The sequence below is a fragment of the Cavia porcellus genome, unplaced genomic scaffold, assembly GCF_034190915.1.
Source record: "Cavia porcellus strain 051 isolate PalLab524CR breed Dunkin Hartley unplaced genomic scaffold, mCavPor4.1 scaffold_29, whole genome shotgun sequence".
NCBI classification, from domain to species: Eukaryota; Metazoa; Chordata; class Mammalia; order Rodentia; family Caviidae; genus Cavia; species Cavia porcellus.
Genome location: NW_026947512.1, coordinates 9,076,366 through 9,101,598, shown reverse-complemented (window position 1 = coordinate 9,101,598; position 25,233 = coordinate 9,076,366). Strand labels below are relative to the sequence as shown.

The window sequence follows — 25,233 nt, the reverse complement described above, 5'->3', positions numbered from 1 at the left end:
TTTATATTGTTGCTGTTTTTAACTGTAATGAAAACACCATAAAATATACTGTATTCTCTCAACGAATTTTTAATGTACCCTACAGTACTATTAACTATATGTACAGTGTTGAACATCATATTTTTAAAATATTCTGACTCACATGACTGGAATTCTATACCAATTAAACAGCAACCGACCATTTGTTCCTCCCTCCAGAGCATGGCAACTACCATTCTAATGTCTGCTTCTGGGAATTCGACTACTTTAAATATAATTTAAATACATTTGTTCCTTTGTGACTGCTTTATTTCATTTAGCATAACATATTCAAGATTCATCCATGTTGCAGTACATTACAGGATTTCCTCTCTTTTAAAGGCTAAATAATATTTCACTGGAATTCATGTACCACATGCTCTTTATACACTGGCATTAACAGACACTAAGTTTGGGTCTGTATCTCGGCTATTGTAAATAATACTGCAATGAACATGGGAATGCAAGTATCTCTTTAAGATGTTATTTTCATTTTCGGGGTGGAATACCCAGAAATAGGATTAGTAGTCACGTGGTAGCTCCATTTTTAATCTTTTAAGCAATGTTTATACTGTTTTCAATAATAGTTGCACCATTTTAAATCCCAGAAATTATAGAGTTATGACTTCTCCACATCTAATACTTCACTATTTTTCTTTCTCTGGTTTATTTTCTTTTGATAATGAACATCCCAACAGGGGATGAAATAAAATCTCAATGTGGTTTTGGTTTATGTTTCCATGATAACTGGTAACATTGAAAAGATTTTCATATATTTATTGATCAGTATTTTCCTCTTGGAGATATGCTTAGTGAAATCCTCTACCCATTTTCAAATTAGTTTGACTTTTTTGTTTGTAAATATTTCTGGTATATTTGAATATTAACCGTTATTAGACACACGGTCTGTGAATATCTTTTCTCATTCTATAGGTTGCTTTTCACACTGTTGATTTTTGCTGCTCTGCACACAAGCTTATTCCTTCTATGTAGTCCCACTTGTCTAGTTTTGCTTTTATTGCCAAATTGTGCAGGCCAGTGTTATGATGATTTCCCCAGGATTTCTTCTAGCAGCAGTTTTATAGTATCAGGAGTTAAGTTTTTTTGACTTGATTTGTGCATGTAAGATTAGAGTCCAATTTCATTTTTTTTTTCATTTGGATATCCAGTTTTGACAACACCATTCAAAGAAGAAGCAATGATTTTTCTGTTGTTCTTGGCATTCTTATTAAAATTAACTCAACCACGTATGTGTATGGTTATTTATCAGCTCTCTGTTCTGTTGCATTTATCTATATACTGTTCATTATGACAGTACCATACTGTGTTGAGAACTACAGCTTTATATTACACTGAGTCAAAATTAAAAGATGTATTTGTACATGGATTGAAATATTTAATATTTTATATTGTCTGTGCTACCCAAGGCAGTGTACAGATTCAATGCAATACCTTTCAAAATTCCATTAAGATTTTTTTAAGAAATAGGGAAAATTTTAAAATTCAAATGGAACCACAAACAATCCCAAATAACCAAAACAATCAAGAAAAAGAACAACAAAGCTCAATGTGTGCTTTTATTTCTGCCTGATTTTTGAAGATCAGCCCCTAGCAAGACCACAAAAAGAATATTTATACATTCTTACAATATTCTCTTTATACCTTAGTTTGAAGGGAAACTTAGAGGTCATTCAAGAGGCATTAATCCCTAAAACCAAAGCCTGCTTGAAACTTCAATTTCTATATAGCTAACCTCTAAGAGGATATTATCTATCGCCTGAATGTATGCATTCCCAAATTGCTATGTTTAAGTTTACTCAGAAATGTGATGATACAAGGAGTTGTGGCTTTAGGTAATGAGAGAGGAACACAGAAGGATGGAGTTAATACCCTTATAAAACAAGCGTCAAAGAACCGTCTTGCCCCTTCCACCATGTAAGGATATAGCAAGAAGCCACCATCTATGAACGTAAGAAGGAGAGACCACTAATGAACCAGGAAATGGGCGCTCACCAGACACTGAATCTGTAGCCACTTTGATCTTGAACTTCCCAGGCTACAGAATCATCAGAACAAAATGTCAGTTGTTTACAAGCTACCCAGTGTATGGTATTTTGTGACAAGGGCTCAAATGGACTTCGCTAAAAATAGTTAACAGCAATCCATGCAAGATCTTAAGTGGTTTCTGTACTTCTTTCTCAGTTTTGACAAAACGCCCAGGATTTTCAGTCACCACTATCATTTCTCTCAATACCATCACTGTTAGAAAGATAGTGTGATAATTTCAGGCAATGTCTCATTTTTTTTTCCCTGGCTGCCAAATGCCTTCTCTTTTTTTCAGATAAAAATACTTTGATCTTGGCTCAATTTGATGAATCCAGTTCTCATGAACAGTGGGATTAGAACACCGATTTAGATCCTTGTCCCATTATCTACCAGCTGTATGCATCTTCACAAGTTACCTAATGAACCCAAACACCAGTTTCTTCATCTGAAAGTGGCAATATAATAATAATACTATGACACTGTGATAAATGTGCCTTTGATATTTATCCCTGTCCCTGCACAGACCTTCTAAAGCCTTTGAAATTTCCTGAGTGATAGGGATGCAAGAATTTTGTTGATCATCATAAGCCCCTTTCAAAGATTGCTGAGTTTATTCTAATGATGTGACTTTTGATGGTGCCCTAGATAGCTTCATGATGTGGCTGGATGTCAGAGAAATCTAACAGGTGATTGGAGGGCTGGAACCTTCAGCATCACTCCTAATCTTTAATAAAGGAAGAAAGGCTGGTAATTGAGTTAATCATCAATGACAAATCATTTAATTAACCATATCTACATAAAGAAGCCTCTATGCAATCCCTAAAGTACAGACCAGAGAACTTCTGAGTTGGCACACACACCAGGATAAAGCAGGAATCTCCCCCACACCTTCCCATAATCTGCTGGATGCAGTGCATTTATTTAGCATTCCCTCAAAGTTATCCTTTACAATAAATCAGTAAATATAGGAAACTTGCTATCCTGAGTTCTGTGAGTTATTATAGAACTTGAAGAGTAGGTTGGGAGAAACCCACCCACCACAAGTTATGTAGCTGATCCCTCAGACGTATGAGTGGTCCAGACTTGTAACTGACTTTTAAAAAATGGACAGTCTTATGAGATCTTCTGAGATTTTAGGCTAACTCCAAGTAATTGACATCAGAATAGAATTGAATTGAATTGAATTGAATTGAATTGAATTGGAGTTGAACTGAATTGATAGACAGCCATTTGGTGGCTGGAGAGTCAGAAAACTGATAGTGAATATGGAAGAAAATCCATAAATTTGTTGGTAAAATCATGAGCAGAAACAGATCATCATAGCACTAGATGTACCTGTATCAAAGGTTTGTCCTAAAGATTACATAAAAATGATACAGTGCCTGACACTAATGAAGCCCTTATGTAAGCATTCTTATTTATTACTGTTTATTACCCTGGAATTCCTGAACTGGTCACCGTGCTCTGTCCACACAGTGATACAGTAACTTCTCATTACTGTGTTGGTATGAAATGGTCAATATAAAATAAGCACATTTTGGCTGTGAAAAAGAGAATAAAGGGAAATACTAGGACACAGAAGAAAAATGAAGGAGAACAGAAGAACATGGTAAAAGAATGATTTAAGATAAAAACAATTGCTTGTAATCCCTTGTGATAAACCAATCTCCATTCTCTCTCCACCTGCCTAAGGACAAAGGAAATGTGGGTCCCTCAGTAGTTCATGAAGGAAGGTCTTCCTATGACCTGTTGCTAACTGGCTGTCTATTCATTCCTACTCTCTGCAGTGACCTAGTTCATGATTTAGGTTCCAAGAGGTCAGAAAGGTGCCAGGATCAACTTCCATTAATGTTGAATGGCCCCATAAGTGCACTTCGGGCAGCAAATCAAAACCACTATGAACAGCTCCTCCAACTCAAGAGATTTCCATTTCTTAAAGAACCAGCTGTCCTTTCATGAAAGATTATATTTTATATGAATAGCACATGTATTACTAGGAAAGCATATACATTCCTATTAAGTAATATCAATTATCAATACAGTGGATATAATTTCTTATACTGTTATAATTAGAAAATAAACAAGAAGTATTATGTTGAAGAAATTCCAATGCTAATTTTTATGTACTTTCTTTTTCCCTCTGAAAACTTCATTTTTACCATTTTTTGTTTTACTATAATTATATTCCAGGGTAAACAGGCAGACAAAAGAATAAATTAACATATAATCTTTCTTTAAAGTAGTAGCTTATATTGTGTGATCTTTACAGTCTGTTAGGAAATCAGATCTGAAATTTTCTGCAATGAACATATACTATCTTTCATTTTTTGATGTTGATGTTTTAAAAAGGAAATAAAATATCAGATCAATTGTGTTTTTAAATGCAAGAGAAAACCAAAGATTTTCACTGACTATGAGAGTTTTGATTAACCTATTTATCATAAGTGTTTGTCATATAGCCAGTGCTTAGTGGATTTTTCTGAATGAATAAACATTAATATTAAAAATAAAACTAAGAAGGTATTTGAGGTCTAAAAAATTCAATATTTTGCCAATATTGTTGCCTTGTAGATTTCTCCCATCTTGTGCTCCACTTCTTCTTCTGCTAAGTGAAGAAAGACCAAAGGAAAGTACCACTCGGAACTATAAAGATTTTTATTATTTGCCTTGATTTACTTAGGAGGAGCATTCTTATCTTATTTATTTAGGAAGATCCATAAAGGTGACCGAAGGTTATTAAATTCAGAAAAATACTAGTTTTAATCTTCATAAGGTATGAAGGCAAAAATATATATACTTAAATAAAAGAAAAAATTTGATTATATGCATTTTAACTGACACACACAAGCTGCTTAAAATTTAAAACTAAAGCTTTTTAAAACAAGAAGCATTCCTTTATGTTATGGAGCCTAAGTCCTCCTTTTTCAGATTATGGATACTGAGGTGACTAAGGTGACTGCCCTAAAAATACAAAACTAGCAATTGGTAGATGGGACTTGTTCCTTGGCACCTAATTCTAATTCTAACACGCGTTCCAGTGCACTGCACTCTACTATGAACTCGTTAGTGCTTTATGGGAAGGTAATAAAAATTAGTTAAGGCAGATGATGACAATAATGAAATTTCACTGTACTGGAAACAGAGAAATGAGGTCAGTTAGTTGGCATTTGGTGGTGCTTTTGTTATGGCAGAACATCTATTCTTTTCTATCTCTAAAAATCCATGCACTTTGGTGTCTTTTAAGCCTTAGGCAACTAAGTATCATTCATTAAAACATTTAAGACAAGTGACAGTTCCTAGTAATACATTTCTAGAACAGAACAAGCAGGATAAAGATAGCTTCGAAAGTGCATACATAACAGAATTCTTCCAAAGACACCCAATCCAATCCCCTTCTGGCCAATTTTTTAAAATGGGCCTTTATTATACTATAAAAATGAGCAATCTGAGGGTTTGACATCCAGAGAAAGGTTGGTAGCTCCAAAGAAAATGGTTTTCCTTCAGAAATCTAGGAAGAGACATGTCAATACCATTGGGTAAGGGTTACTAACTATTGAGATAAATTTGGATAATGAAACTCTTATCAGTGGGTGGCACATAAACAGCAACTCAGGGAAAATGACTCTGCTTCTAAGTATAAGTTGATTACTGATATAAATTTGAAGTTGGGGTCTTTTAACCACTAAAATGGCTTTCTTCTCTAAAAATGTGAAAAATTAGCTTTGGAGAGCCACTTGACAGTAGCTACAAAAGTTAAGCACTTATCATAGAAGCCAGAAATAGGCCAGGCATGGTGGAGCACACCTGGAACCCCAGCACTTGGGGAGGCTGAACCAGAAGCATTGTCATAAATTCGAGACCAACCTGGGATACATGAGTTTAAGCAGTGATGGTTAAGGCCAGCCCGAACTGCACAGTGAGACTTTGTCTCAAAAACCAAGCAAACAAAGAGATCTAATTATTGATATATAACTAAAATATATTTATATACAAGTAAAAAAAAACACAGGAAGTTTGTTCATAATAGTCCTATTCAAAATTGGTAACTTCAAAATGGTAACTACCCAAATGACCATCAAAAGTAGGACGGATAAATATCTTGTGATACAGTGACACCATGCAATGTTATTTTGCAAGGAGAATGAGTGAACTGCAGGTACTTTAATAATGAGCAAGTTTTTGTGAAACCCATAAAGTAAAAGAAGTCATGGTCACAGAAAGTTGGCTCTGTAAAGATCCCTTTATACAAAATGATACAACAACCAAACTATGTTATTAAAATCAAGTTAGTGGCTCTCCTAAAGTGAATAGTGTCACAAGGATGATTTTAGGGATAAGTCGTTTCTGTTTCTTGAGCAAAATCTTGACTACCACGGGCTGTTATCTTTATTGAAACCCATTGCCCTCTAGGCTTATGATATATGAGTTTATATGAATGTTATGTAACGGATGTATGTTTATGACATTTTAAAAAAATGTCTAAGTCCTAAAAATTGCCCATAAAACATGACAAGGAGAGAGAGAGACAAATTAGTGAAGGAGATGCCCTGTCAATAGGCAAAGAATGATTCTACCCACAGGCAGCCTTTCCTTTCTGCCTTATCTTCCCTCATCATTGATTACGAAACTGGTCACCAGCCTGCAAATGAGGAACACAAGTGTATAAATGTCACATTCTTATTCAGGAACCAAGGCGCTCAATTCTCTGTGCCCCAGGGCAAGATTGGGTCTCAGTTTTTATATACTAAAAATGGACCTATTAGGGTAATGAGTGAGCTCATGTCTGTCATTTTCAAATTGATTGCTGCCAGTGTGCAGTATCTGAATTGGGTCCCACTAATTATAAAGAGCAATCACACAGATTCAGGAACATACATCATTTTGGGATCTGGACTAATTGGGTGTTTGTCCTTTGTGTTCCATCTGTAAGGTCTATTGAGAGAATACAGAAGTCTGTCCTCAAGGGTCAGCAAAGGGTGGGGACAAGGGAACTAAACTTTTTAACTATCTATTATGAGCTAATGTAGAGTTAAACATTTATATAATCTTAATAAAACTTCCTGAGGTAGGTACAACTGGCTGCACATTACAGAGCAGGGTGCATACTCTAAGAGATAATGAAACTTATGCAAATTATCCAGTTAATAAGAGAGGGAAGGACTGAAATCTGGGATCATCTGATTCATTAGGCTCTGTCAGGGATTTCACATACTTTCCTACTCAGGTCAGTGGTCTCTGCCACAACGCCCCCATTGTCCACCAGAATGTGTTTTGTTCAACTTCAGTTTTATCCTAATGTTAGAAACTATCCCAAGTGCAATAAAAACATAACAATATATTTCCTGAAAAATGTCTTCAATAGTTGAAGTAGTGAGGATGTAAGGTAATAATAATTGTCACCATTGAGTCAGATCATTTTTTCGGTCTAGCCAATGTACTTTCATAAACAATGGTACCAGTGGGGTAGTTTATGAGATAGCTTACCAAAAAAAAAAAAAAAAAAAAAAAAAAAGCAGGCTGAAATAGGTTGGTATCTATTTTCAATACATCTATCTTTTCTTAAACCCAGTTTTAGAAACTCCTAGAATCATTTTTCTCAGTACTTAGCCAACACCCAAAGAGGGAAAAAAAAAAAAAAAAACCAGTGATGCCAACTGAAAAGACTTCAAAAGAACTGCAAACCACATATGTTGCTTTGAGTTATCATAACTCAGACTGGAAAAAGGCATCCCCAGAAAGACACTCCCTGACCACAGCTGCTGCTGCTGTGACCTGGGATAATCTACACCTCAATTTCCCCTGCATTCCAACAAGACGGTAATACCTACTTGCCCTCAAACCGTGTTAAAGAAGCAGCTAGTATCTGCAGAAAGCTTTGATGGTTAAAAGCCCCATGGAAGTGCTACTCCTCATGAGACCATCCATGCAGGAAGCCCTGAGCAATGCAAATTGGTTTTGGCCTTCTGAAGACCTCACGTGTTCACAGTTCCCAACAGAGAAGACTTGAGAACAACTCTGTGATTCATAATGATGTGCAAAGGAAAACAGATGATGTGAAGTTGTATTTGAGGACTGCACAAAACTAGAGTTGAGAAACAACCTTAGAGTAAAATGCACCAGGCTAAAGAAGATCTACAGTGAGCCTTGCCCTTGCATACAAATTTACCAGACAGATACTTTGTCTCTGGACTTTGGCAGGATTAACAGGACAAGGGATGGGCAAACAGACTGACACCACATTGGAGGGAAGCTGGTAACGGAAGAGTATTCTCAGTTTCTCTAACCTAAACCGCATTTAACCGAAGAACAGAGATGATACAGCAAGCCTTGGAGATGGGGCAGCAGATACTAGTCCAAGGGCTAAGCAGAAGAAAATAATAAGAACAGTCCCTTAATCCCAAATTAGGTCATTTTATGTTTAACACATGGTTTTCAAGCCAGCTACTGAAAAGTAGGTATTACCATTTTTTAAAGAAATGCAAGTCAAAGTGACAAAGGATCTAAGACCATCACTAAAATATACATCTGACACAAGAGGCCTTGCACATCAAACTGAGTCCTTTTGTCTGATTACTCACAGTGTCTATGAGCTCTGAGCAGATCCCTATGCCAACTCAGCGAAAAATTTAAACCGAGGTGTTACTTTAGTATCAGAGGGTAGATCGCACAGTCTAGTCTTGTTCTTCACCCAGCATGCATTCCTGAGGGGTTTGCTGTGGACTAGGCTTGTTCCAGACAGCTGATGCAGAAAAGCAAGACTCCTTGGCCTGGGTGACAGTTGCTGACAACCTCTGAAGCATGGTGTGGCACTTGTACCGGGCAGCCTCTCCACAGCATAGACCTCAGTCACAGATGGTAAGGCACCAAAGCAAACATAGGGCTTCCAGTCCCCTTGAAAGCTATTTTCAGCAAACAGGGACCCCTTGGTAAACATATATTTAGTCTGACTTTTTTTTTTTATTAACCTCATGAGAGTTTTGGCTAAAAAACTGCTGCATACCCCTTTACTTTTAATTACAGTCCCATGGATGTTTTGATGTGTTTTTCAAATCAAACTAGTAAAATTACTGCAGTAAAAAAAATAGAGTTTAAGGACTTAATAATTTATTCATAATGCTATTAAGATAAAGTCATGTTTTATCGGACCACATATGTTTATGTTGGGATGCAGAAGTCAATAAGGAGGAGCTTTAGTAACATATGCTATCTATTAATATTCTTTGCATATGTTCACCAGTGTTTCAGCATCAATAAATGATTTCAATAGCTTAAAAGCATGGTCACCCCAGTTTAACTATTTCCTGCTAACAGACTGTCACAGGCTCTTACATACACAGTCATTCTCAGCTGAAAAGAGATGGTATTATGTGGGAAAAGCAAGAGTGGAATGAATGATAGGTCAAAAAAGAGGTTCTTTGTCTCAGCCCTAACATTAACTATACCAGTGACCTTGAAGTCTAGATCTTTCCCTGTTCAACTGTGAGATGAAAAGATTTAGATCAGATGATGCCCATATCTTCCACAGCTTTGCAACTGTGAAATCACACACATCTGGGCATTATCTTTATCCCTTCATGATCACCACGCCTTCAGTCAAGTATCATTTCGAAATGAGTTTCTCTTTTCACAAATGGCATTCCTCTACAACTACTTAGCCCAGCTGCTAGAGTTAATAGACAAAATGGAGATTCACCAGCCAGAGAGTCGGGCAATGGTTCTCTCTCTGATTTGCTATTTGCCCTTGAACAGTGAGTCACTTAGGAATGCTAGCCCATCATTTCTTCACTGATGGGGGATTATGTGACAACACTGAGCTACCACAAAGGGGAGAGAGAGGATTAAATAATGTGCTTGTATGGGATTTAGCCAATACTTGATGTAACACTGGATACGCAGTAATAATTACATTTTGAGTCTCACAGAACACACCTGAAATACCTTACAGATTCAAGGGCAAATGGTTCCTTAAGAGGGTTTAGTTTCTTTTCGTTCCCCAAGGAAATCTGTGCCAGAAACAGAGAAACATAATGTACTACTGATAGCATGGACTTCCTCTATCTTAATAGTGTCGTCTCTCTCCCTTCAGAGTCACTACAGAATCAGGAACAATGTTATATGGCCACAAATATTTTTCCATATGGTTTTCCAGATAGATGCCTATTATACTAAGAATGTAAAAAGTAAATATCCTATGCATATTTCAGCATTATTAAGATACACACACACCATAAATAAAGTTGGTCATCCCACCGTTAAAGATATTTTCACCAAACTAGAGAAGAAAAACATAGTTTCATGTGGGTAAAACATATTTATGTAGGAAATAACTCTGATAAGACAACAATAATCATTATCAGCAGCAACTGAGAAGTAGCATGCCCTGACTTGATTTTTTTCAGTAATTTCCATGTATCAACTCCTTATTCAAGACAACTCTGTGAGGTTGTTCACGCCCATTTCACTGAATAAAGAACATGCAGCAAACAGCTTCCGAGTCCTCATTACAAAATTGGTGCACACCAGATTTGGGCCACACGATCCCATTTAGAGTCAGTATTCTTCATCGTTATGCTGCTCTCCCACAGGAGGTGTGATGATCTAAAAGAATATGAATAGAGAACTGGCCATATTGTAAGACTCCATAAATACAATTTTTACATTATTTAGGTTAAGACTGCTATTTTCTTAACTGTTGTTATTCTTTTCTGTTAATTATAACAAAATTCATCTATTAGATTCCTCTTATCTAACTGAGCTTCCAATATTATTGATTCTACTGGCCTCATTGGTGTTTCTGTCTATGAATGCAATGTCCAGTGACGTCCACAATTTTCCCAGAGTCAACTCTCTTTCATTCTGATTTGTAAGCACCCTGGCTCTAAGCTTCCAGAGGCTTATTGCAATTGACTGTCTGATATAAGTTTGGAGAAATAAGTGTCTTTCCCTTCCCTATACTTTTCTGAGTATTTGTGAAGCCTTAAGCTACTGATAAATTACACATTTATTTTGTGTTATTCCCAAGCTTTGACGAAGCGGTTTTCAGAAATAAACATAAGGATATGTTAAAATAACCAAAAGTTTTAGCCCGTGATACCTTGCCCTGTTAAAGGGAATCCTCAGTTATAGACTCCTCACTTCCTGCAACTCAATCAATACAGTCACCAAACATCAGCAACCTATTTGACTCAGGTAAAGCATCAAGCTAAGTAGCATTCAAACAAATGACAGCACCAGTGAAGCAGAGAGACAGGAAGGCTTATAAGACATCATTCCTAGAAGATAAGTATGGTAAAGTGCTGCCTCCATTCCTTCTCAAGTACAGAGAGAGAGCATCATGAAATTGCATATAGAAGGCAGAAAATCCAAGGCTTAGAGACATAGATGGCACACCTGAATCCTGAGAACTAGAGGCAAAGCCAAGACATAATTAAGTAGCAGATGGCATCCATGGGACAGAAAGGTAGGCCCTCCCACTACCTCACCTATCTAATTTGGGGCAGCTGGCTCTTTATCTAATAACCACTTATTCAAGTGGTTCAAAGTGGTGTCAAATTTGTCCCACAGACCAGCTGCATGGGCAGCATGTGTGAGCCCATTAGAAGTGAAGAGTCTTGCCAAACTGACCAAATCCTAATGAGCATTAGGAATAACCTTAGGCCTGGGTTTTCCTAGTACATTGTGTATTGTGTTATTTCTGAGTGGAGCTGACTTGGTGATAAAACACTCTTGTTTTCAAGCTTCAAATGAATAAAAAAGTACAAATCCTATGAAACTATAATAAGGAAAAAGATTTTTTTTTTCAAAAAAGTAACTGTGCTTAGGATAAAAGTGGTGACACCAAAGTGGAAATGGCAAGAGACCTACATGGACACCCTAAACAGATACTCTGCTCTCTTCTTCAGACCCAGTGTCCATGCTTGTTCTTCTTATTCAGTCCTGACTGCTATGACTTTTCATGGCTCTATTCCCATCGCATTTCTGACCAGTTCCAGGAGAGCAGAGGCTTGAACGAATGAGATCCCCTTACAGACTACCCTTGGTTTGTCTGTTTTCCTCTGTGAAGGGCACAGGTCTCTCCAACCCTACACCGGCTTCCAGTAGCTTCTTTAGGAGGCTGCAGCATCTCTGTCATGAAAGGCCCTGCCTTTCCTTTTAATAATTACTAAGTAACTCCACAGTACTCATTTGGAGTATACTACTAGGTTTCTGTTGGAACTCTGACTGATGGTTTTAAACAAACTCTTCCCTCAAAGAAAGAAAGCAGAATGTAAAGCAATAAACTGTTATTGAAGAGGTGACTTAAAGAATGATTCAGTTAGAAAAGAGCTGCAATCAATTTGACCACGGCTGATATTCCACACATAGCAGAAAATATTCTCTGAATATGTTTGGGAGTAAGTTTCCCCTTCACTGCTTGCAAAATTCTGGTTCTCAAAGTGGAGATTCCACTGCATTTCAGCCCAAGTTCTCTGTCTACCAAGTGTACACTATTTTGATCTTCTATCAGTGATATGCATTTATTTGCTCAGCTGGCTTGGAAGATCTGACATTGCCTGAAAATCCTCTTCCTTCTTTCCGGCGGAAAACTAAACAAGCTACTTTGTTTCCCAATTAGACCTATAGTTTCACAATCATCATCTTGTTCAGTTCTGCTTTTCTTTGCATATCATGACTCTTATTTTCCACAAACTACCAGAATTAAATTTGCTCAAATTTCTTTTTGAGTCGCCCAGATTACAGAAAGTCAAAAGTGTACACACACCAGTTTACCTACAAATCAAAAAATGTCTCCAACGAAGTGGAATGTGGTACATGACACTCCAAAGGATTCACTTCAACAAGAAGGCAGATTGACCAGACTTGTCAGGCAAAATGTTTCCCTGCAGCCCATCATCCATCACTGCCACTCACGCATCAAGCTTCTTCCCACTGCACCTCAACATTTCTCACTGCCCCTTTCATCGAGAGTCTAATCGCTAGCAATCACTTCTTAGCCAACTGTATGTTACGCAGCATTCCAGTCTTAGACTGTCCTACCTTCTTTGTAAAGCCTTCTTTTCAATTCCAACATCAAAATATCCTCTTACTCAACTTCATTTAAGTTTCTCACTACTGAATCAGGACCTAAGGAATTTTCTACAGGATATATTTGCAGACATACAGGAACAAACAAGGCAAAAAGATTCAAGTAGCATTTCTAGCTCCTGACTTTATGCCAAGAAGAAAAGTAGTGTGCCATTTGCTTATTTTTTCAGTTTATTTATTATTATTTCCTTATTCTATTTTATTACAAAACAATATCCTCATATTTGTTCCCTTTCACATGCTTTTGATTTTTAGACAAATTTCATTTCAAATTTCATCATTAGCTCTACAGCATGATTTATATCCTGTGTTTGGGAAGTTTCCTTTCTATGGAGTCTTTAAATATGTCTTCTGAATGCTCTTGGTTTTTTTCTTTTTATATTAGTTAAATACAAATACCATGAAATTTACTATTTGGGTTACTGCTAAGCGGATAGGAACACTAAGCACATTCACGCTGATGTACAGTCATCACTGCCACCCATATCTGGGCATTTTATTCACCTTTTGTTTCAGTGAAACACTAATTCTCCAACCTGATATTATACTATTTACCTACATGTATCCAATAGCATGTCAACTGTGGACAGCTACCATAAGTAAAATTATACAGTATTTACCCTTTTGTAACTGGTTTATTCACTAAACACATCTTCAAGATTTATCCATGTTGTAACATGTGTCCTAAGTTCCTTGATTTTAAGGCTAAATACTACTCCATTGTGTGAACAGGCCACATTTTGTTTGTCCATTCATTCATCTGACCAGGAGCACGTGGATGTTTCAATGCCTGTTAATTGTGAATAACTGATGGAACAATTTAATTAATATAGAGAAACAGAACAGATTTTGAAGACAAAGAGAAAAAATAGTGTAGCTTAGGACATATCAATTTCATTGTCTGTAAAATGTAGTGCTATGGTTTGGGGTAATTTGAGTGTCCCCCAAAGGTTCATATGTAAAAGCTTGCTCCCTGGGGTGGTTATTGGGAAATAGTGAAATCTTTGGGAGTTGCCAGTCCTTAGGTTATTAGGTACAGAAGGATTGTATGACTCTAGTAAGTCCTCTCTCTTTGCCTCCAGCTTGAGATAAAAGCATTCGCCCATCTAAACAGTCTGTCATGATAGGGCATCAGCTGCCACCCCCATTAGATTGGACCTGAAGCAGGCACCATAGTGCCTTTGAACCTCTAAAACCATGAGCTAAACAAGTCTTTTCTCTTTCTCAGTTAATTACTTATGTACTGTCTTGGCTACTTATCTTTCATTGCTGAGACAAAATACCCAACACACAAAGAAAAGGGAGGAAAGGTTTATTTAGTTCTGATTGTGGAGGTTTCAGTCCATAATTAATTAGCTCCAAAACAGGGTGGCACATGACAGAGCAGCAACAGTTCAAAGCACCAAATGACAGCAAAAGCAACGAGAGTAAAAGAAAGTACAGCATATTTTTCTCCCTTACATCACAAGTAGGCTACTCACCTTAAGGTAGGTGTAGCACTCACACTGTCCCCCTGCCCTCCTCTTGAACAGGCTCAGCAAATCTGCAAAATGAGGACCCTGGCCACCTGCTGAGTCACTTAGTCAAACTTCCAAACTTCTCAACTTGACACAGTGAAGGAACCACTACAACACTGTGGAGTGTAAACAGCCTCTTTAGGGCATGTCCTTTGTATGCCAGTATGTAGAACTGCTGGGTTACTTAGTTAAATGTCTAAACTTCTCTAATTGACACAATGTATCAACCACTACAAGTATTTTGTGGAAACAATGTGAAGCTGATTAATACATATAAAAGTGCTCATATTCAGCAACCAAACATACAGATTCTCAATCTCCCTCCCTCCAAAAAAAATCATGACTTGAAGTATAGATTCAGCAGTTGGAATTTAGAAGGTAAAGGAAACCAAAAGAGTAGGTCAAAACAAAAGAAAGCAACAAGCAGAAAAAACAAAAAAACAGTGACTATAGGCTGAGTGCTCAAGAACTCCAGCTTTGTGCTTATGTAAAGAAAAGTGGAAAGAAGACAGATCGGCATATAGAAAAATAGAAATAACAGAAGTTCAACAGAATGTGGAGTTATTTCCAAAGAACACTTGGGAAAGACACATCTATATATCCACATCCATCTCTACATCCACATCTGCAACTATAGCTATAGCTGTGTCTAGTGGACTTTAAGTTTAGTAGAATTAAATTGAATAGACAAAATCAAAATTTATTAAGTTATGAATATTGGTGTTTCAAAACTGGCATGTCAAAATTAGAAGAATCTATTTGAAACTGTAAGGAAATAGATAGAAAATCTAAGAAATTCATTTCCCTAATGAATAATGTAGAATATGAGGAAGATGTTCATAAAAATCACTGATTGTACACTTGTGACAAACCCTTAGAAGATATCTGAGATATACCTGCTAAAACTTTCAGAGTGGTCTGAAAGAAATGACACTTTCACACGTATGCATATTCACACTCAAACAGCATCTGAAGAGACACACAACTCCACACTCCATTCAATGTAGGAATGACCTGGATGGCATTTTTAAACTCCAGTACTTGGCAGTAAGCTATCTATGAAATTAAGCATTGAAGAAAGATGAGACTTAGCTGAGATTTCAGGACAAGCTCTCTGTGATAGAAACTACTAAAAGCTGGAAAGCTGATTGCAATCAAGATACCATGGAATATCCTTCTCTATCATTGTCTAAAAGCAAATGCATGTTTTCATCTGTCTGACATTTTTGCATGTTAGCATGGTGCAGGATGAAGGACAAACTGAAAATCTCTCATGAGTCTTTTATACTGGTATATGACTCTCTCCACTGTGTTGCTGCTTTGGGTAGAAAAGCTTTCATCCTACTGACTTCCTCTACTAGGTCGGGTAGTTTAGCCAAGTTTCCCAAACTCACTGATTATTCCACTTCATTGCAAAGCTCAGTTCAAGGGATTTACCCTCTTTAATTATACTTCTGAATATTTCCCTCTACTACTACTCAGTATCATCCACTCATTATTTACTGTTTCTTCAGCATTCTTTCCCAAACTTACTTATCTATCAATAAAATAAATTAAGATTATTTTTTTCTCACAGATGGGTAAATATGAACATAAAGTGTGCAAAATTATTAATAAAATATTACCAGGTCAGAATTGTACTGCTTTTAGTCAAAAACCTCAAGAGTACCTTCCAAAGAAAGACAACCTACAAAGAGACCTTTCAAATAAGGAATAAAAATTAAAAAAAGAAGTGACAACAAACTCATAAATGTAAAAATAGGTGACATTTCAAAGTCAATTTATTAAAGTTACACACACACACACACACACACACACACACACACACACACACACATATATATATATATATATATATATATATATAATATTACTATCTTGGCTGGAATGTCCAATGTAACATTAACCCTGATTCTAAAGTGACTTGTGAGTAAAAGATAATCATATTTCTAGATTGAAAAAAGTGAAAGAAAATATATACATGTATATGGTCCCACCACACACAAGTTTCTGTCCCTTAAGACGAATATAGCTTGTCATTTAATTTTCATGGTGACCCCATCTCACAGACTTATCAGCTCCATTTTCAAGGCAAGGGAACCAAGTTTGAAGAGATTAGACAACTTTTCCCTAGCTACATACTGCAGAGCAGAGTCTTCATCCAAGACTGTAAGTTCACAACCAAGGCAGTAGCTTGAATTCACTTTAGAGAAAAGAAATGTGAAAGGTCTAGTTCTCAGTTAGCTCTAACACAAGTTCAGTAGACCAAGAAATACACCAGTATCTTGCCTTTAATTATGAAGTAGACATGATATTTAAAAAGATTGCTGTGACAGCCTGGCTGGATTTAAGAGAGGTGACACTGATCAAGTGGAGTGAAATTCTGTATAGCTCCCTGAGTTATCACAATCCCTGTGGTATTCAGATTTCACAACTAAGAAACTGAGTCTCAGAGAAGCTGAGTGTCTTGATTGGCTTTACTAAGTAATGCAGCTGAGATCTAAATATAGTGCTAATTTCAAGGACAGCATTTGTTCTACAGTAATGTCAACTGAGAAGAGCAAAGCTGATGTCATCTAAGGCAGCTTCTCAGTCTTTAATGCACACAGGAATCAGCTGGGATCTCGTTATAATACATGTCTGACTCACCAGGTCTGAATGGAGCCTTAGATTCTGCATTTCTAACGAGCTTCCAGCAGTTCTAACTGTGAGGGCCTGCAGACCCCTCTTCAGGGTAGAAGTGATACAAATATTCACAGACCAAACCTCACAGGCATCAGTCTGCACATGACATTATTGGCTTCAGTGAGACTGTGTGAATTTTATTAATCCATTATTGTTCTAATTAATAGAGTTGGCATTGTCTGTGATATATCTGCTAAGAAATGGAGTGGAAACGTCACAGAGACAGGAGTTTAGGTGTGCCAACTGTTCATCATCTCAAGTCCTCACCTCAGTTCTGCAAACATCTAGACAACTTCTGAATACCAGAAGACTTCCACAGCAAGAATAAGCAGTCCCCTTTCTAAGGTAGACATCTCACTGGTTCCTTATGATTTTGGAGGGTGCAGCTGTCCTTAATGTGCTCGTAATAACTTCTACCAGGTGCCTCGGTATGGCGGTAAGGCTCAGCAGCCCTTTGCAATGTCCCAGGGCTCTGCTTTATATTTCACTCCTTTTTCCTAGCTCCCTCTCTTGCTCAAAAGTTTCAGAGGCTTTCCTTGTCAGAGCTGAGTAGCACATGACCTCCTCCAGGTCTGCAATCTTGCTTCAAGACTGGCTTCATGGAATGTTTTGCTATTTCAGTGGAAACAAGCTTCACAGCAAATTGCTCTGGTTACCATTGGGTTCGCTTAGGTGTTTGCATAGTCTGCAGTAATTGCTTTATTTCAGCAGGAAAAAAATGTACTTATTACCATGTTTTTGCAGCTGACAGTGGCTTTTGTGCATAGAATCCTTCACATCAAAGGAAGAAGAAATGTGTTGATGGCACACACACCAGCTGTTTCCAGGACTGCCCTCTCCTCCCCGCCTGTCTTCTTCCATGCATCGAGCTGAGACCAGGGTATTCACCAGGGAAGAGTTCCTAGAGGACACTCTGCATCTGACCCACAGTGAACTTGGGTGGGGGCCACTAGGCAGCATCCTGATTGGGGACATGACCCAGTGGCATATGTGGGTAATGAGGTCTAAGGGGGGAAATGGTTTCAAATAAAGCTTTCTACACTTGATCGATATTGCCACAGTGAGTAGATTTGGCCCCTTCCAAAATAGGCATCTCTTTTTTCGTCATCTCACATCCTGAACAGCCTCAGGTTGGAGAATTCAGTGCCAGGAAAGGAGGTGGGGAAGAAAAACATGCAGTGCAGCCATCGCCCGATTCAAATAAAATGGTCCTACCTTTTATCTGCACATTTCACACAGCTTACGCAGTCCCAGAGCAGCCTGGGATGCATTCCTCTTTCCCTTCTTTGAGGCAGTCTGTTATCATGCCAGTGCTCTTCTCATTATTTTTCCCCACATCATCTCCTGCTCCTCCCTCTGCAATGACCTCTCTCCCCTGTGACTGGTTGTGAAAGTTCTCTTTCATTTTCCCTGCAAGGCAATCTTTGTAGAGCTAACTTTAACTAGCTGACCAATTCTTTTCCAACCCTGAACAAAGTTCCCCTGTAAAAACACACACAAGCATACACCAGGCTGATCTGCAAGAGATCAGCAGCCTCCAGACTCCCTGGTTTTTCAGCACATGCTCAGCATTTTCCCAGAAATCACCTGGAAACTGCCTCTCTGTATCTCAGTAAGTTCAAGCTCAGCACTGCACAGGTCCAGGCAGGGGTGGGGAATCAGTAGTAACTCATAACCCTCTACTTGTTCCAAGCTTACAGCTGGCACTTCAGGTCATTTCCAGCTGCCACACAGCAGAAAAGACTCCAAAAACTACAAACAATCACATATAATACCAAGACATTCAAGATTCATTGGTTAAAATCATCCAGCAACCTGGAACCTACTATCCACTTTCAAGAGCAGAATGCTTCTCATGTGAAGCACATATGACACCTGGAGCTGGGGAGAAACTGTCTTCAATACTGTCCTCCCTTGGCCTTGGACCTGTTCTCCTCTCTATCTTCCTCTGCTATCAGCCTGTCGTTTCCTTTACATGTGCCAGTGCCTGAGCCAGTCTTGTTCTAGTCTTCCCCACGTGGGGTGCATTTTGGTTTAAATCACTCTGATCTCCCTTACAAGGCTCTTTCTAAACTGCTGTCCTGGTCCCAGAAGCTGAGTTCTGCCCAGATTATGTGTTTCCTGGCCCTTTCATCCTTATTACACTCTCTAGGTTCTGGCTGAAAAATTCATCTGTAGCTAATCCCATGCCCTGTACGAACAGATTATATAGCACCCCCCCCCAGTCTCACTAAATAAGTGAGTAATCCAATTTTAAAAGCTATACATCTTTGTGTACCAGAAAATGAACTCAATGGACTAGACAAGGTAAGATTGGTCATGCAGCTAATTGTAGCATGTATATTAACCCCTAGAACAATACTCCAAGGAACAATGCAAGAAATGAAGGCTAGGAGGATGAGACACTTCTCCCTCTGAGTTGGATATTATTAAAGGCAAATATGTTGCATGATAGAACAGAGAAGGACTGTAGCACTTGCATAATGTGTGCACCCTCTGGAGTTAGACCACCTGGGTTGTTTCCTCACTAGACAATTACTAGCAGAGTGGGCATGGGTGAATATTTCACTTCTTTGAGCCTCCATTCCTTGGTCTGTCACAGGAGTTTGGTAACACCTTTCAGGCGGCTAATGAACTGATGAGTTTATTGCATAATAATTTCTTAATAGATATTGTTTCACTTTTTACTATCAGAGTAGAATCCTGAGTCACATGGACAATGGAAATTACATGACATGAATATCTCAAACACTCAGAAGCATCATTAGTTAGTTGCATCAATGTGTAACACCATGGAGTGGATTTATATGAGCTAAAATGGCCAAATCACTGGATCATATGACCTCAAAACACCGCCACCACTAAATCTCCCACTGAAACATTGCTGTGTGTTTCATAACTATCTTCTTGTTGATCTCTACTGACATTAAAAATATCTATTTTTAAAGTCCTTATGTTTTAAAAAGTTTATACTTTTAACATTGTCTAAATTTTAATCAAATTTTTATTTTGTGATAATTATAGATTCACATAAAGCTAAGAGAAGTAATATGAAGCTATGTCATGTGTCTTCTACCTAGTTTTCGCCAACAAAGGCATCTTGTAGAACTGTAAGGCAGTATTACAAGTCGGACAGGGACAACAACACAGTCCACCCATCCTATTCCTAGATCCCCAATTTGTAGTCCTATGCAATTCTATCCTGCTTGGGGGATTGTGTATACACTACTGCACTGAAAACACAAAACAGGTCCATCACCACAGAGATACTTCAGAGGCCACAGTCTAGAAGTTCATGTTTTATTTCCTCTAATTCCTGGTGCATTTTATTTGTGATGCCCATGGTGTTTTTCAAGCCATTTCTTCATCTTTCAGTGCATATAATTCAAAGCACAATAGAGCACTGCACCAGTAGGAGAAGCAGTGTCAGCCAGAGGGGAAAAGGAAGGAAGGAGCAGTGTTAGCTAAAGAGGAAGGGGATAAGAGCAGGAAAAATATGAGGAGGAGATAAGGGAGGGAAGGGAAGAGAGGGCGAGGGGAAAAGGGGGAGGGAGTGGAGGAAGCAGAAAAAAAGGGTTTATTTTATTTATTATTATTATTGTGACTATTATTGGAGACAAGGTCTCACTATGTAGTTCAAGCTGGCCTTGAACTCAAGGCAACTGTCCTGCCTCAGCCTCCTGAATGCTGAGATTACGCCTAATGGACTTGTGCCACCACACCTGACTTCTTCTAACATTTTATTTTATAGACAGTCTTTCCCCTGCCTGGCTGTCCAGGGGGAGCATCACCGCAGGAATAGCCCCCCTGGGTAGATGGGAGGGCTCCCATCTGTGCTAGTTGTTTGCTTAAAGAGGGCCAGTTTTGATCCATTCTGAGGTTTGTTTGTGAACACAGAACTCTAGGGGTTATAAAATTAGTCTTCCTAAATGCAAATTTCCAGAAAAATGAGGCGAAAATACAGCCATAAGAGAATACACTTACAATTACACTTTTCATGGTATTTCAGTTCAGATTTTAATAATTTTATTATAAAAATAATGCATACTCACTAAATGAAACTTGACAAGTTCACAAAACTACAAAGCAAAAAATAATAACTTTTTTTAGTCTATAACTATAAATAACTACTATTAACATTTCTGGGGGTATAATATTCCTTCTAGTCTTTTCCTACGTAGATGTAAGTACAATCTTCTATTTCACAAAACTCATATTGCACTACATTGAAATTATAGTTTAGATTTTACCTTGAATGTTTTCTTAGGTTCCTTTACATTTTGTAATATGCTTTATTCATCATATATCTGTACATGATGAATTTTTTGGAAAATGAAGTGAAAAGTCAATCACTTTTCAAAGTATTACAGTATTCAGGGCGCCCCACATTTTCATGAAATTCAAATTCTAGAACTATCAATTCTGATTTCTCCCTGCTGAGGACTACACACAGTTTCGAGGACCAATGGTAAGACAGATGGTGCCTTCAGCACCTTTGAGCTCACAGCATTATAGAAAAGAGCTCTCTTTACACAGACAAAATCCAAGACCACCAAAGTGGTTATCAGTAAGCTTCAACATCACCTGTATGGATTGTGTTTGACACTATCATATTTAAATTGTGCCTAGATGTACTATTTTACACTGTTGAAAGCATGAGTTTTATAATGATCCTTTACTCAGATTCAAAACACTTTTTTCCTACATTAGAGAAATAACTAAGAGTTTATCATTAAATTTTTAGGTAACAGCTTCTTTCCCATTAGCTCACAAACATACTCCCCTCTGTGAAAACAGAAAATGTTTTTCATCAACTATGATTTCCCTAGAGCTAACATCAATTTTGTCTTTCTTTTTTCCCCAAATTTTTTAATAAACACTCTACACTTCTATTTTATTTTCTCTCCCAATACATGTAACTTCTAGCCATGTCTTCTGCCTCCACTAGTCCCCTAGAAAGACCAAGACCTCCTAACTATCTAACCTCGTGGCTTTAACCAGCTTTCTCCTGATTTCTGGCTGTACAGAGTTCTTCTCACCTCTAGTTGTATTAGTCAGATTTTTCACTGATGAGATGCAAGGCCTGAAACTCACAACTTAAAGGAGGAGAACCTTAACTTGGCTGATGAATTGGGGATCCAGTCCTTGATGGTGTCTTCCAAAACAGTAACATCTAGGCGGAAGTGCAGGAAGAACAAAGCTGTTTACTTCACTGTGGTTGGAAACAAAGCAAAGGTACAGTGCCAGAGGGGAAGGGAGAGGAACCAGACACAGACTCCAACACCACACCTTTGTGATCACCCAGGCCCACCCAGAACTATGTTCCACTGCTTTACCTGGACAGATCCCAAAGCCAATCAAGTTGACACTTTACCCTAAGTGCCAGGCAGCCTCAATGAGAAAACTCCTCTGACTTTTCTGATCCTCTGTGATCCTAATTTGAATCCTGACTTTGCTACCATGTTCAGGCTCTTGCATTTCTTATGTATTGAACACAAGTCTTTGCCCTATAAATGTAGCTCTTCATTCGTCCTTGGGGCTCTAGGCCCTCTATTCACTGTGCTTGAATTATTACCTCCATGCTAATGACCTCAAAAGCCTGCATAATGGTGTATCCAAATGAGAGACCTAGGGAACTCTATTCTCCAATTTTCCCTTTGAGCATGCATAGGAATTTCTCAAGTTGGACCTTTCCAAAAGCAATCCATTACCTCCCCCTTCTGAGTCCCTCTGGCCCTCACTGAGTAGCAGCTCTGTAGAATTCTGTGCTTGGTCCATGGCAGCCCTGCCAATGGTTCATTTTTATGCAACAAGGAATAGGATGAATGTTCAGCCCACAGACACTCAGTGGCTAGTGCTCTGGTGCATTCCTCAACCCACCTCTTTGCTTTCTTCTCTTCCTTTCTCAGGGCCAATCCCACCTTCCCTGTCCTGAACATTCTCTTATCCTACTGGAACATTTTTCCACCTTGAATCTCCTGCCTGAAATCCTTCCTGTTTCCTAACTCTTCCATCAGCCACAGAAATAAATTCCTAAAGCCCCATTGGGATCCCATTCAGCACTATCTATTAGAAGCTACGGTGTAGCAGACACTGGGGTAAGCTCTTGGGACATATGAGCAAATGAAGCAGACAAAACACCTCACCTTGAGGAACTCACATTCTCTGTGATGGTACAAACAATAAACAATAATACCGTCTCACCAGCTCTTTTCTCAGACATCTCTAATTGCCCACCCCCAAATAAAGTCCAAACTGCTTAGCACGCCATTCGAGGGTCTCCAACATGAAGTGCCTGGTTTCCACTGTTTTCATCAGCAGACCATTCTCCAGGCGTGCACGGTGCTTTCTCACCTCCTCAACTTTGCTGGGACTTACTTCAGCCGGTACTGCCTTTCTCCCTAGGCCTGCTAAAATATCCATTGCCCTTTCAAAGTCCACATAAAAGATACTTTTCTATAAAGCTTTTCTTTCTGGCAATCCCTGGGCGACTATCAAAATGAATTATTTCTTCTCTGCTTGTTTACAACATGTTTATTTATTCTATCAATCATTTTACACTTATAAAATGTGTTATGTGTGAGGCACCATGCTAGGTTTTATATATATATATATATATATATATATATATATATATATATATATATATATACCTACACACACACACACACACACACACATAGCAATTGCTTCTTTCTGCTTCGTATCATATTTATTTATACATTTCCACCCTCCTTTCCCCACACACAGTAAATTGTAAGATGCTAGAAAGTAAGACTTGTTCTTTTTCATATTTATATCCTCGACACTGTGCCTTAAACATAGCTGTTGGATGAATGAAAATGTGTGTGTGTGTGTGTGTGTGTGTGTGGTAATATTGGTTGTGATACTGACAATCTATTTAGCGAATCTAAGTAATAAAAATAGTTTCAGCATGAAAGTGCTCAATCAGGTTGCAGCAATTTTCTTCTTTAAGGAGATGAGTGTTATTTCCCAATTATCACCAATTAATATGCACAGAGTGTTCACAGGATGACTGGCATTGATCCTGGGGGGCTCTGTGGAACATTTCTGAGGTGAGCCTTAACTCTCCAGTGCTCTGCAAGAAGTAATTTATCTTTATATTCTTGGTGTCAGCATGCAAATTAATACATCCCTTGGAGGATAAAGAAAGAAGCAAGTTGAAGCCCACTCTGGTAGTTCAGAATAGGTATGGCCGTCTTTTACAAAATTATTACATCGAAGCCAAACTAATGGTAGGAATTTCTTTGAGAAAAAGTATTTTAATCCCCAAACCAAAGTTTGTTTTAAATATTTAATCACAAGATGTTTTTAACAATCCATCTCTGGCCACACTCTAGGTCCTACAGGACTGAGCTTGCCAAAATTACATTTTCACTTAATGTCAGAAATGCATTTGGTCCTCCAAACAGGTATGTAGATAGGTAAGAGCCCCATGAGAGCCCGGGAAATGCTGTTCAGTCAGACTAATAGCAACCAAAAGTTGCAGAAGGATCTTTAAGAGCTGGGGAGGGGGCAATCGAAGGAGGGGGTGTTGAGAAGAAGTCAGGAAATGAAATTCATAGCAGGGTTTGTATTTTGCTTAATAGCTCTTATTCCCACGGGAATTCCTTTCCCTTTCCATTCTCCACCTGGAAAACTCCTACTCACTCCTTTTTTGTCAGTTCTTGAATGTCATCTTCATTGGGAAGCTTTCCCAGGCCCTGCCAAAGTTAGCTACATATTCCTCCGTGCTCACCAATCACCAGCTCACAAATCCACTGTGGCAGGGATTGTGGTGTGGTGACTCTGCTCCTAGGACAGAGTTTCAGAAAGTGCCTTCATCCATGCAGGGACTCTGTCCCCGCACTCTTGTATCACA

At 38.3% G+C, this 25,233-nt stretch overlaps 1 protein-coding gene and 1 long non-coding RNA gene across 3 annotated transcripts in view; one reads left to right on the top strand and one right to left on the bottom strand.

The window, feature by feature from the left end:
* LOC134473909 (uncharacterized) overlaps positions 1–18,377 on the top strand; it is a 35,315-nt gene extending 16,938 nt beyond the window's left edge. The window contains exons 4-5 of the long non-coding RNA XR_010044391.1: positions 17,519–17,696; positions 18,096–18,377. This is a non-coding gene — a long non-coding RNA (uncharacterized LOC134473909). The remainder of the gene's footprint in view (positions 1–17,518; positions 17,697–18,095) is intronic.
* Astn1 (astrotactin 1) overlaps positions 1–25,233 on the bottom strand; it is a 289,853-nt gene that overhangs the window by 220,516 nt on the left and 44,104 nt on the right. The gene's annotated exons all lie outside the window — the stretch shown is intronic.